General features: G+C 43.0%; 1 long non-coding RNA gene across 1 annotated transcript; it reads right to left on the bottom strand.

Annotated features, from left to right (window-relative positions):
- Positions 1 to 1,561: 1,561 nt before the first annotated feature.
- Positions 1,562 to 6,098, bottom strand: LOC308583135. Its single transcript, XR_014006075.1, has 3 exons — positions 6,063 to 6,098; positions 2,865 to 2,956; positions 1,562 to 1,609 (listed from the first exon to the last, which is right to left on the bottom strand). It is a non-coding gene; the product is annotated as an uncharacterized lncRNA (long non-coding RNA).
- Between the last annotated feature and the right edge of the window lie 5,882 nt (positions 6,099 to 11,980).

Raw genomic sequence — 11,980 nt, 5'->3', positions numbered from 1 at the left:
GTCTCAAAGTGGCTAACATTCTCCTTTCCCTTCCTCCCCCACAACAAACACTCTGTGAGGTGAGTGGGGCTGAGAGACTTCAGAGAAGTGTGACTGGCCCAAGGTCACCCAGCAGCTGCATGTGGAGGAGCGGAGACGCGAACCCGGTTCCCCAGGTTACGAGACTACCGCTCTTAACCACTACACCACACTGGTTCCTCTCTTGGGCAAAATGGGGCTTAACCCTTCCAAGATTCTGAGCCTCCCCATAATCTTCAAAACCACAGTCCAGTCTTCCTTCTGGTTTCCTTTCGTGTCATTCATGATTCTTCTCTTCCACATTTTATTTTCATAGGCTCACAGTAAATAACCCAAGATCATTCTGGAAGCTGAATAGATGAGTAGTGATTTTAAGCCTAATCTCTTACGCCCTACTCCATTTAATATCCCCCCCCCATTCAGGAAAGAAGGCATAGAAGTGTATAAATAGGGGTGGTGAAAAATATTTTTCCATAGGGCAGAAAGTTTAGGGAGGAACTTGCTAACAGTTCTGTGTAGCACAATTTGGGCTCCAGTCCTATTTGGGAGTCTGCCCCGTTGAATATACTGAGTAATGCATGGCTATTGTTACATTAAGCTATACCAGCAATTGTGACAGCAGGGATCCCCTTCTAAAACAAGGTTAGACACTTTTCAGTTTAGTTAGGAGAAAGTAGTTATATAACTGCAACGCTTTGATGTCTGCCCCATTGCAAGAAAGGAGGCTGGGAAGAAAACCAGAGCGACTTGGCCCTGCCCATGTGACCTCATTGGCCCTGCCACAAGTCCAGGGGCTACCAGGTGCCACTGGTTTATCCTGACAAGCCTATGCAGTTGTCCCCAAACTTATTGAGTAGCCGGAGGCTTTTATGAGTGTTCTGTACTGCTTTTAACCAATTATTATATTTTTACATTATAGTGCACTGCCCTAATATTTTGTGAGAGGATTCACAATTAACCTGTTCTGACAGTAGAAGACAGCAGAAGGACTCCTACTAACACAGTGGGGTTTCCTCCCCTCTTCTCCCCCAATGCGCCCCTACAGACCTCTCCCAAATCTACTCTAGAGGGTTGGGAGAAGCAGAACAATATATGGGGCGAAGAGGGGAGAGTTTGTTCCACTGGGCCAGCAACTATGTTGAATTGCACCTAGGGAACTCACAAAATGTGTCAGCTTCCATCTCTCATATCCCAAGTTAGGGAAGTACTTAAATGCTGTTGCCAAAGACCTCTGGCTGGCGTTGCTATTCTAATTACAGTTGCCACAGCAATAAGGCACACTCTCTTCATGAAGTGATTGTTTGGTATCTAGGAATAGTCACTGAACAGCTCTGAGTAAATAAAAAAGCAGATATCTTTCCTTTCCCCATGTAAAAGTAAGACAGATGCTACGATAAACAAAAGTCTTGCATACAGATAATACAACGAACCAGTAACATACTAATGGGTTTTAGCATAAAGGTATTCTCTCTCTCTCTCTCTCTCTCTCTCTCTCTCTCTCTCTCTCTCTCCCCTGCTTTTCTTACCAAGATGTGTGAACCCTCCAGAAATTGCCCAGTGAAGATGCCTTCAGAATTTTTCACAGCTTTACCTGTGAAAAAAATGTCATTGCCAAAGGATCACTGTCACATCTACAGCTTCATTTTGCAGACAATTGTAATATTATTATTACACCAATATTATTCTCTATGACATGCTGTGCCAAATTAACACAGAACTTACTGGAGCCTTGCTTTTCATGCTATGCGACCCCCCACCCCACCCCCACTTTGTAACATGTTTTCCTTTCTCACACTTCTCTATTACTGTTGGCGATACTGTCATCTTGCCTGTCTCCTGAGGCAGATGGCTTCAGAGCCTCTTTGATTCTTTGCACTTCTCTTTCTGCATCCAATAACCTTCCCTCCTTTCCTCTGTGGGACTCCAAATTCATGCCTGTGAAAATAAAGACACATTTGGAAACCCATGGGGGAGTCAGGTGGCTGGCGAGAGCAGCACAGAAGCAAGAAAAGGGTTAAGCACTCACCCTCTCCTTTAGTGCTGCTTCTCTGCTCAGAATCATTCCCTTTCAAAGTGGCTTCCCTTCTGAGGGAAAGAGTCCCTGAGACTTTCACTTACACCAGTAACGAAACTTTGCTACCAGGAATCCCTTGTGGAGAGAACTATAAGACCTTGGTTTGAAAAGCAGTTACATGGATGAAGAAGAAAAAAAATGTGTGTTGTGCCCAAAATGTAGGTAGGAAACTGGTAGTCAACCAAATAGAATAAGGGAGGGACACAAGAACTAGGATTTATATCATGGGAAAGGGAAATGAAGCAAGGAATAAAGAGTAACAACTCATGGAGATAAACAATTTGAGGAAAGGCTCTGCACCAGGGGCCACCAAGATGATACTCACAGAGGCATATTTGCTTTCAGGGGTCTTCCATGGCACCCAGAGGGTCCCCTCACCAAGCTCAAATTAGGCTGGAAAAAGCCATTGTAGGCAGTGGCTTCAATGTGGCTGTGGTACAACTGTGGTCCCTATGATGGTTTCTCTGCTTTGCAAATGTGCCTAGTGGCCTCAGAGCATTGGTGACCACTGGTTTAAACAAAATGGCAGGAGGAGGCACTGAGTGAAGTGTCTCTGAGGACACAGTCCTTGTCTTCAAGTGTACCACCATAGATTTGTTACTTCCTGAATGTGATGATGCTTGATGTACACTGCTTTCTCTGGGTATCAGTATCTATCTAGAATATTTCTAATAGCTATTACCTGTTTTTATCAACAAATACTGCAGGTGATGTACAAAATAAGATTAAGAACAATTAATGATCTAATTCATACAATACAATTAAAATATACCATGCTCGCAAAAATCCACTCCAGGATTATTTCAAAATCCATTCATTCAGCTCCCACAGAGATGGGCTTCCAAGGCAGCTTACAATTAAAATCTAAATGTCTGTATAAATAAAAGAAAACAAAAGTCCTAATAACACATCTAAGTAATGTAATAGTAGGCCTACCGTAGCTGTGGTACTACCACTAAGAAGACCTTGCTGTTGTTAAACGATTTAGTTTCCTGAAAAATGGAAGTCCAGCTTCTCCTAAAGACTTTAGTGCCAATGAGGCTCATATGGGAGAAGGTGTCATCACAGGTACACTGGACCATTATTAGATTATGTTTCCAAGAAGTCTCATTAAATAAAATCTTTTTTGGCAAAAGCCTGTCTGGATTTGTTCCAAATGTTAGGGTGTGTGCATAACTGTTTTGAATATGTAATAGATCAACTGAGCACTGGTAAAAGTTTTCACATTATAGAGAAGCACATTTATTTAGTCATAATTATATTTCCAAATGAGAACCCCCAGTTAACAGATTAATTCCCCAGTGTAAGAAATAAAACAAGTTCAACAGAAATATATTAATTCCTGCAGCTTGCTGATCTGCTGATTTCGCTGCTCTGCATATCAATAAGGACATTGAAGGCACTGTACAACTGGTGCTAATGAAAGCTGTATAATGCAAATTAATTTTTGCATTGTGAATTTACTGCCAAGAGCTTAACACTGCAAATCCATATTACAAAACAATATTTCTAATAGTTCTAGCCTTTTGAAAGAGTGAGTGTGCACAGCAAAAGTATGTCATAACATCAGTGATCTTTAAGTTAGTCACCACAGGTTCCATTCCATTGCTTTCAACAAGAGTTGAAGAGTTTGTTTTGCTTTGTTTAAAGTGGTGGTGCTTTGGACAAAAAAGGTCCCCGGAGCACCTTATATCAGATATGAAAGAGCCAGTATGCTGCAGTGGTTAGTATCAGACCAGGAGTGGGAATCTGGGGAGGGGGGAATGTTCAGGGAGTAGAACCAGGCCAGTGAGGGAGGGGGGCAGAGGAGAGGTCCATTGGCCAGCTGGAGAGGCCCAGAGGGCTGCCTTCAGCCTGAGGTTCTCCACCCTGTCTTCAGATGAGGACTCATGGTAATGCTTGATCAAATTTCAAAGAGAGAAAAAAGGATCCATTTGAAACAGCTACACAATTTCTGGTTCTGACTTAAACAGGATTTCTGGTCTGAGTTTCAAACAAGACTGGAAAATGTAAATGATCAGTAACTGGGAAATACAATATCACAGAAACATTAACGTCAGGCTTCAACTGCATCTGCAGCTCTAACAAAAGCTTTCATAAAGCCATGCAAGGAAAACAACACATTTCCATTCAGTAACTCCGTTTAAGAAACAACAGTCCAACAGCCATCAGAGAATTCATTCCAATGGGTAAGCTCTATACCCATTCTTGGGCTTGAGGGCAATTTTCTGTTTTTAAGATCTAGGTGCTTCTTCATGTCTTTTCTTCCTGCATGGCCCATGCTTCAGGGCACTGGATGTTTCCATTTTCTGTCCTTCCTCCTGCCCTCCGACCACCCAAAAATGAACCACTGGAAGATGGCAGGTTAAATTTCCTTTCGGGAGGAACTTCTTGTAAGATCTGTTTGTTCACAAATATACAAGTCAAGCCAGGGGTTGCCAGCCTTTTGGGATCAGTAGGCACCTTTGTAATGTTGACAAAGTACTGTGGCACCAATCACAAAATGGCAGCCTCAGGGACATGGCGTAACACAAAATGGCTGCTTTCTCTAAAAGAGCAGAAAGAGAGACCGATCCACAACATGGTTAAGCTATGCCCCTCATCACACACACACCCCATCAAAGGTGGGAAAAGGCAGCTGCAACAGCCACTGCCATGCTCGCTCACAGAGAGAAGCTCTCTGCATCTCTTCTCTGTTCAGTATGGAAGAGAGGCTGGCTATCCAGCCTTGACATCCAATGAAATGTGGAAATGTTTAAACAATAATGCGCAGACCTATGCCTGGAAAGTGCAGGGCAAAAGGTAAGTGTGGGTAAATTTTGAGAGAGTGGAAACCGGCATATTCTTCCATCCCTCCTAGCAGGCAATCAAGGGATAAAGCCCCCTCCCTCCTGACCAGCAATTCTTCCCTGCAGTTACCCCTCCCTCCCCACCTCATCACATCAGCATTATGAGAATCCAGGGGGTTGGGAATCTCATATTTGACTTGTAACTTGTAGTCCAGCCTTAAATTAAGTAGGAATGGCTGGGACTGTTGTAAAAATTATAATCCTTGGATGAAATTGAGTTTCTCAGATGAAATGTTAAGATGAATTATACTTTCCAGAATCAGATCCCCCCCCCGAAGTTTTTTCTTTAAAACAAAACAAATACTTTGCAGAATGCGGCATGCCATTTGGCGTAAAAGTTATTGATGCTCTTCTTAGCTCACAGTCCAAATGGATTTCTATTTTATTATTAGACCAGTGATCTATCTCAAGCAGTCTTTCTCTGCGGAGTAGTTCCTGATACATTTATGGGCCGCAAGTGAGTTATGATGGTTTTACTGTCACCCAAGGGAATAATTGCTCCTCTACCATTCACTGTCAGGAACACCATTCATTCACTGATGAGTTGAAAAATATAAGTGCATAGGGACGCAAGAAGGCCCAGAGGAGGCTGCTGGGGAGAATGTAAACATTTTCATAGCCATCACAGTATTTCAAAGCTGCTCAGATGAATAGCATCTCCTACCCCTACCCCCAATGGCTTCACTGGGATTACTTTGGTACATGAAAACTGCATTGCTCATTGAATCCTGTCTCCTGTTTCTGATGGGGAAACAATACCCAAAAATTTCCCTAGGAGACCATTCTAGATTAATTATAGATTAACTTTATTAGCTTTGAAAAGCAGTGGTTATTTTATGCCCAGCAAGATGAAGTATAAATATTACATCAAGAGAAAGACTTTATATAAAGTCATGTACATGCATATACACACAGAGAAATGCACAATATTTTTATCTCATATGTTCTTGTAAAATTAGATGCTCCTTCTTTCTGCAGCATCCTTAAATCAATTGACTTCCCTTGGTTTCTACAAAGTGCCTTTCAGTGGAAATGAACTGAACAGCTTAATTAGAGTTGATATCTTAAGATAATCATTGGATTTTTAAAATACCTCCCCCCAAAAATTGTGCCTTACTCACTTATGATGGCAGAAGAAAATTATGTGCTTTAGCTTCTTTCTCTGTGAAATTCACAATTTTTAACAGAATTAGCAGTTAATATCTTTATTTCACTTTTGTTTTCTACATGGGTACTATTTCTTGTTTTTTTCCTTCTTTTTGTTTCTTATCTTACTCTGTGCACTTGTAATTTTTGTACTTTTTATTTTTCAATAAAGTATTTAAAATAAAAACAGCACCATTAGCAGAGCAAGCCTATGTGGATTTATTCAATGGAGTTCAATGAGACTTTCTCTCAGGGAAGTATAGGGTTTCGCTGCAAAGCACATCTTCTCTAAAACCCAACTTATTTTTTTAAAAAAAGAAATCACATGGATCCTGTGAACAACAGGGAGAGCTAATGCAAGCCATGGCCTCATCCAGAGTCACACCACACTAGCTTGTATAACATCCCTACCTGTAACTCCACAAATCACACCAGAGACTAAGCAATACTTTGTGGGTTCATTTGCATCTCCCTGAGGAATGCTAGGTCAAGGCCTCAGAAGGGCAATGGCTATATTCACTTGAGAATGGCAATAAAAAGCTCTGGGGTGTACATCTCTTGAGTGTGCTATGAGAATCCTGACATGTAATGGGTTCCATTAAAAATGAACTTCTCACTTGGGCCTTTATTGACTGTCATGTGCACGGTATAATATTCAAACTGAATTCGTTAGCTTCACTTTGCTTCATAACTCTGAGGCCGAACATTTATTGCCGAAAAAGAGTGTTTTGTGATTGGGACAACCTAACTGAGCCAGCTACACAGGCAGGGTGGATCACCAGTCCATATTCTAGCATGGTTTGCATATCACTATAGCAATATTGTATTCTATATACACACAAATAACCTAAAAAGTTTTTGGGGCAATGGGAAGCAGTAATCGCAGCTGCAGGAGCAGAGGTTAGGCACAGCAGGTAGAGAGCCACCACAAATCTGAACTTCTGATCTTTAGCATTCCCTCAACATGACTTGAAATGCTTGTATTTGTGCCCAGACCTAAGAGACTCTCATTGAAAAATCTGCAATCTGTATAGTCATTCTGGTTTTAATGAGACTTGGTTATCCATCAATACACTCCCCTCCCCCAGAATGTTCCATGTGACCCTTTGTCTGCTCTTGTCCTCATCAGCAGGTTTCCTCCAGTGGGGCTGGCTGGCTGGGACGCTTTGCTGTTCTTCTCTCATGGATATTCTAGACCTGCTCCAAAAGCACAGTGGCTGGGGCTGCAGGATGCTTCTTACAGGTAAGTTCTCATGGCTAAGCAAACCCTGAGTTGTTTGTGTTACCCTCAATCTGTGGGATTATCCATAAAGAACCTACACCCCTGTATTCCATGTGGGTACATTGAAATATGAGTTAAATTACTTAGAACTGTAGAGTTGGAAGGGAACATGAAGGCCACCAACCCCCTGCAATTCAGGAATCTTTTGCCCAACATGCATCCAGCTATGCTCAACTCGTCAATTCAAAGATAAATTCAGGGATTACAAAACACCACAAGTCACCAGTAATGTGGAGAAACAAAATCAGGGGAACTTGGGGGTGAGCATAACAATATTCAACAAGTACTTTAAGCAGAGACCTTTCCCAGCCTGCACCTGTATTGGAATTGGTTTTTAAGATTGTTTTATTGCTTGTTGCTTGCTGTCCCGGCCACCTCTGGGAGGAAGGGCAGCATATAGATTTAGGGATAATAAAAATGTTCGAAGCAAAGCAGACCCACCCATACCTCAGACCTGGATCTTACTATCTGCTGTAAAGCAGCTTTATAATTCAAACCCTGCTCTTTTCCAAATTGCATGTGAACTCAGTTAGAAAAGTTGCAGCATTGCCAAGTTGCAACACAGAAACCTTTTCAGATATATTGATGCAGAGGGAAACAAGGCTGTCATTGCCTGCCTTCTCCCTAATCCTGCCTGCTCTGGGGCACAGCTGAAGTCCTGATCACCACACAGCATATGCGGAAGAGTACTGGGCAACAGGAACAGGAAGAGCACATGCCAGAGAATGTGAAGCTGCCTTGCCTTATCTCTCTTGGCATCAAGGAATAAATCAATGTTCTACAAGCTGCAGCTTAGCTAACCAGTATTCTTCAACCTTGCGTCCACAGATATTAATGAACTACAATTCCCATAATCCCTGGCTGTTGGCTAAACTTGCTGGGGTTGATGGGTGTTGGAGGCCAACAACTTCTGGGCACCCAAAGCTGCTCTAGGCAGATTATTCCATCTGAGCTGACATTTCCCTTACTCAGCTAATAAAAGGGCTGTCAATCATCTTCTTCTTCTTCTTCCCCCATCCAAACACAAAACGGGGAACCTGTGCCAGCGACAGCTGTGTAATAAACTGCATAACATGGAGAGGGTTTGGGGATGGGAGATAAATTTGAAATAGTTCACATTTAAAGCCTACCTACCCAATTCATGCTTTCAAAAACAATATGTGAATGAAAACATAGCCATCCTTCGAAATCTGAGCTTCTCTGAATTTCCCAGTGCAGTTCTCTAGGCAAGTTGTCATCGACTCCATCCCAAATTCTTAGGAATGTAAATGAAACAAAGTAAAAATAAATAAATCAATACATAAGCACCATCTATTAATCACCAAGAATAAGAAATTCTGTTGTGTTGTGGAATTATCTTGCTAAATACAGAGGTTTCTCATCGATAAGGGAGGTGTACTCTTTATATGTGCATGCCCTTTACTTCTGAGGCTCATCATTCCTGATTATTATTTTTGTACTATTCCTTAAAAACATCTTTCCCACATCTAGTTCCTTTTGGACCCCTTTGGACCCCTTAGTCTTTATTCACCCCCACGGAGTCAGTATTGACCACTTTAGGAAATCTTGCCCAGGAGTATGCAAAACAGCAACAGCAAGCAGATTGAATCACATTCACCAAGCAGGAATCTGTTCACCAGGAATTCCGGGAGGGAAACGTAGATTATCACACAGATTTTTCTCTCTCTCCAACTCCATCTCACAAGCACACTGCTGCCACCTTGTGGTTGTGAATTGAACTCTCCTTGTCCTTTCCCACAATTCAAGCAAGCCGTGAATGAAGCACTTCAAAACACTGCGGGACTGAGAAAGCAAAAGCCAGACCTAGCTTAATTTAGAACTAAATATAGACTCCTTGGCTGATTGCTACTGCATTCAGCTTGTCTGTGTGCATTTTCCATCGGCAGTGGAAATGTTCTCTCAAAGTCGCACAGCGGCAGGTTCTCAGAAGTTCCACTAGGTGGTGGCATAGAGCCAAAGGCATTTGCAGTTACTCACTGTACTGATGACGGAAAGAAAAGCCTCCCCCCCCCCAAGACTGAAAAAAGAGGACAGTGCCCATTTGAGACAAATTACAATTCTGTTTCTTTCCACCTTTGCTCACTGAACTGTGTTTTCCAACTGATTTTAAGGATAAGGTGGGGAAAACCCAATTCTAATAGGCCACAATCACCACAATCATTGTGCAGTATTTTTTTATTATAGTGTTGCAGTCATCCACGGAGCATTAGGCAGCTGAATTATTTCCTGTTTAAATTTTCAGTGAGGGAGGTCATAATAAGGTGCTCATGAACTGTTATTCCAGAGCATCACTTGCAGAATACAGACGGGAAAATCTGTACCCTTCCAGATGTTTTTGGACTCCTCTCAGCATAGGAGTAGGCCATAGGCGCCGACTCCATGGGGCTTGAGGGGGCTCGAGCCCCCTCCAAAAAATTTTGGGGGGGGCTCAGCCCCCCCAATAATCTCAGGCGCCCTTCCAGCAGAGCGCCGGGGGCGGGGGCTCCTGCCTCGCTGCTTCGCAGCACCACCGCCACTGCCAAGGCACTGCCGGGGGGAATTTCCTTCCTCCTGGCGGTTTCAGCCCCCGCGAGAACAGGGGAATCCCGACTGGCCACACCTCCCAGCCAGCCAATCGGCTGGCTGGGGGGCGTGGCTTGCCCTATTTAGGGCCGGAGCCACTTTATTTGCATATTCATGAGCTTATTTATTATTCATGAGCTTTCCCGGGCCCCCCCAATATTTTTTATAAGTCCGCGTCCCTGGAGTAGGCAAACATAAGTCAAAGCACTGGCCCATCTAGCGCCATATTACCTACACTGACAGGCAGTGGCTCTCCAGTGTTTCAGGTAGACTTCCCTCCCAGCCCAACCTGGAGATGTTGGGGGTTGAAGCTGGGACTTGCATGCAGAGCAAGTGCTCTACCATTGAGTGCTGGCTCGTCCCTGACCATTGGTCATGCTGGCCACAGCTGGTGGATAAAAGAAAAAGATTTGAAGGGACATCACTGCTGCAGGGACATATGCAGTGCTGGATATGACATGTTTCATATGCTAAAGTCTACCGGTGAGACACAGGAACTCCAAAATGTTTCATATTTTTGCAGTTTTCGTTAAGAAATTGTAGACAGGCAGACGGAAATGTCTGGATTCAGGTAAAAGTGAGGAAATCAAAATGTACCTTTTGCAGTGCCACTGCTAAATGATACATTAAAAACAGACTACTTTATATTTAACCACACTGCTCTCAGTATTTGCCAATGAAGCAATAAAGACTGCAGATGATGTCCTTGTACTTTTATATTTACGTACTTGTTGTGTTTATAAACCACAAGGACCTATATAAATCACAACCACCCACCACAACCTAGCTCTCCGGGAGTTTCACAGACCCATTGCAAATACAAAGCAGTCCAAATGATAAACAATAGAGTCAATGGTTGCTGCAAGGCTGCTGCCTTTAGAGGGAGTCCCACTCCATCCAAAGCAGACTGAATGACACCTAAAGAACAGACAATGCACCTGCTACCAACAACCAGTGTAGCCGTCTTGTCTGGATTGAGACTCTGTGTGTTTTGCTGCCACCCCATCAAATCCACTTACAAAGCGCAGTCAATGGAAGCTGCCTGGTGAAACATATGTGCATTAGAAATACATTTGTATAGAAATATGAATAAATAAATATGTATAGAATGGGATTTGATCCAATTCTCTGCAGATGCCCACCGAAATCACAGGTTCTTGCTTCTGAATATACAGGCTTGGAGTGACACATTTAGAGCACATGTGAACTGGCTCTCTGTTTGTTTCAGAGGAATGGCTGGCTGCTGTCAATAATGTAATCATCACTCTCTGCAGTTCCTGTGTTTCATTTCACTTTGACCCTCAGCATTTACAATTACCCCACCCCCCGTTGCCATGTATGTATATACTGTGACTCAGGATAATACTTAATGCATCTACTGATGTTATGGATTACAGTCCATGAAAGCTTATGTCATAATAAATGTATTTAAGGTGCCTCGAAACACTTTGCTGCTGCAGCCAAAAAAATGTGTGCGTTAGAACCAAAGTCTCACACATTTGTTTAACACCTGAGCCATTGACATTTCTGCTCAGAATGAATGACTAGCTGAACTCTCTTCCCTATTGAATTATTCACTTGCAGTACATACTGTAGCTTTTTTAAATCTCCAAATCTCCTCAGATTGACTGTTTCTTTACCACACAGCCTTAAATGCCTCTGGCACCTTCTGAAGGCCCTCCATGGAAGCTCTGCACATTCTTGAGAGCAGCTCCTCCCATGCAGTCCTGTGCGGACAATGTCCCCTACCTGAAACACTCCCACCTGCATGGAAGCATTTCTCAGCAGCCCCTTGTGAGTGCAGGCACCAGACTGAAATACACTTGGTGTGAACAACAAGCCTTGCTGGAGTGCAGGCGTGCTATATGAAACCAGTTTTGCCACACAGCAGGTTGAAGTGACCCTCTCTGGCACTTACTCATGGTGACAATCGATGAAGATCACCGTTGGTGTCTGAATGGTGTGGCAAAATTCAGCGACGATCCTGGTGGAAAGGAGGGCCACCGTTTGATCTCCTTTCCGGGTGAC

Source organism: Podarcis bocagei, assembly GCF_964188305.1.
Source record: "Podarcis bocagei genome assembly, chromosome: 3".
NCBI classification, from domain to species: Eukaryota; Metazoa; Chordata; class Lepidosauria; order Squamata; family Lacertidae; genus Podarcis; species Podarcis bocagei.
The sequence above is the reverse complement of the archived record's forward strand: the minus strand, read 5'-3'. Positions and strand labels throughout refer to the sequence as shown.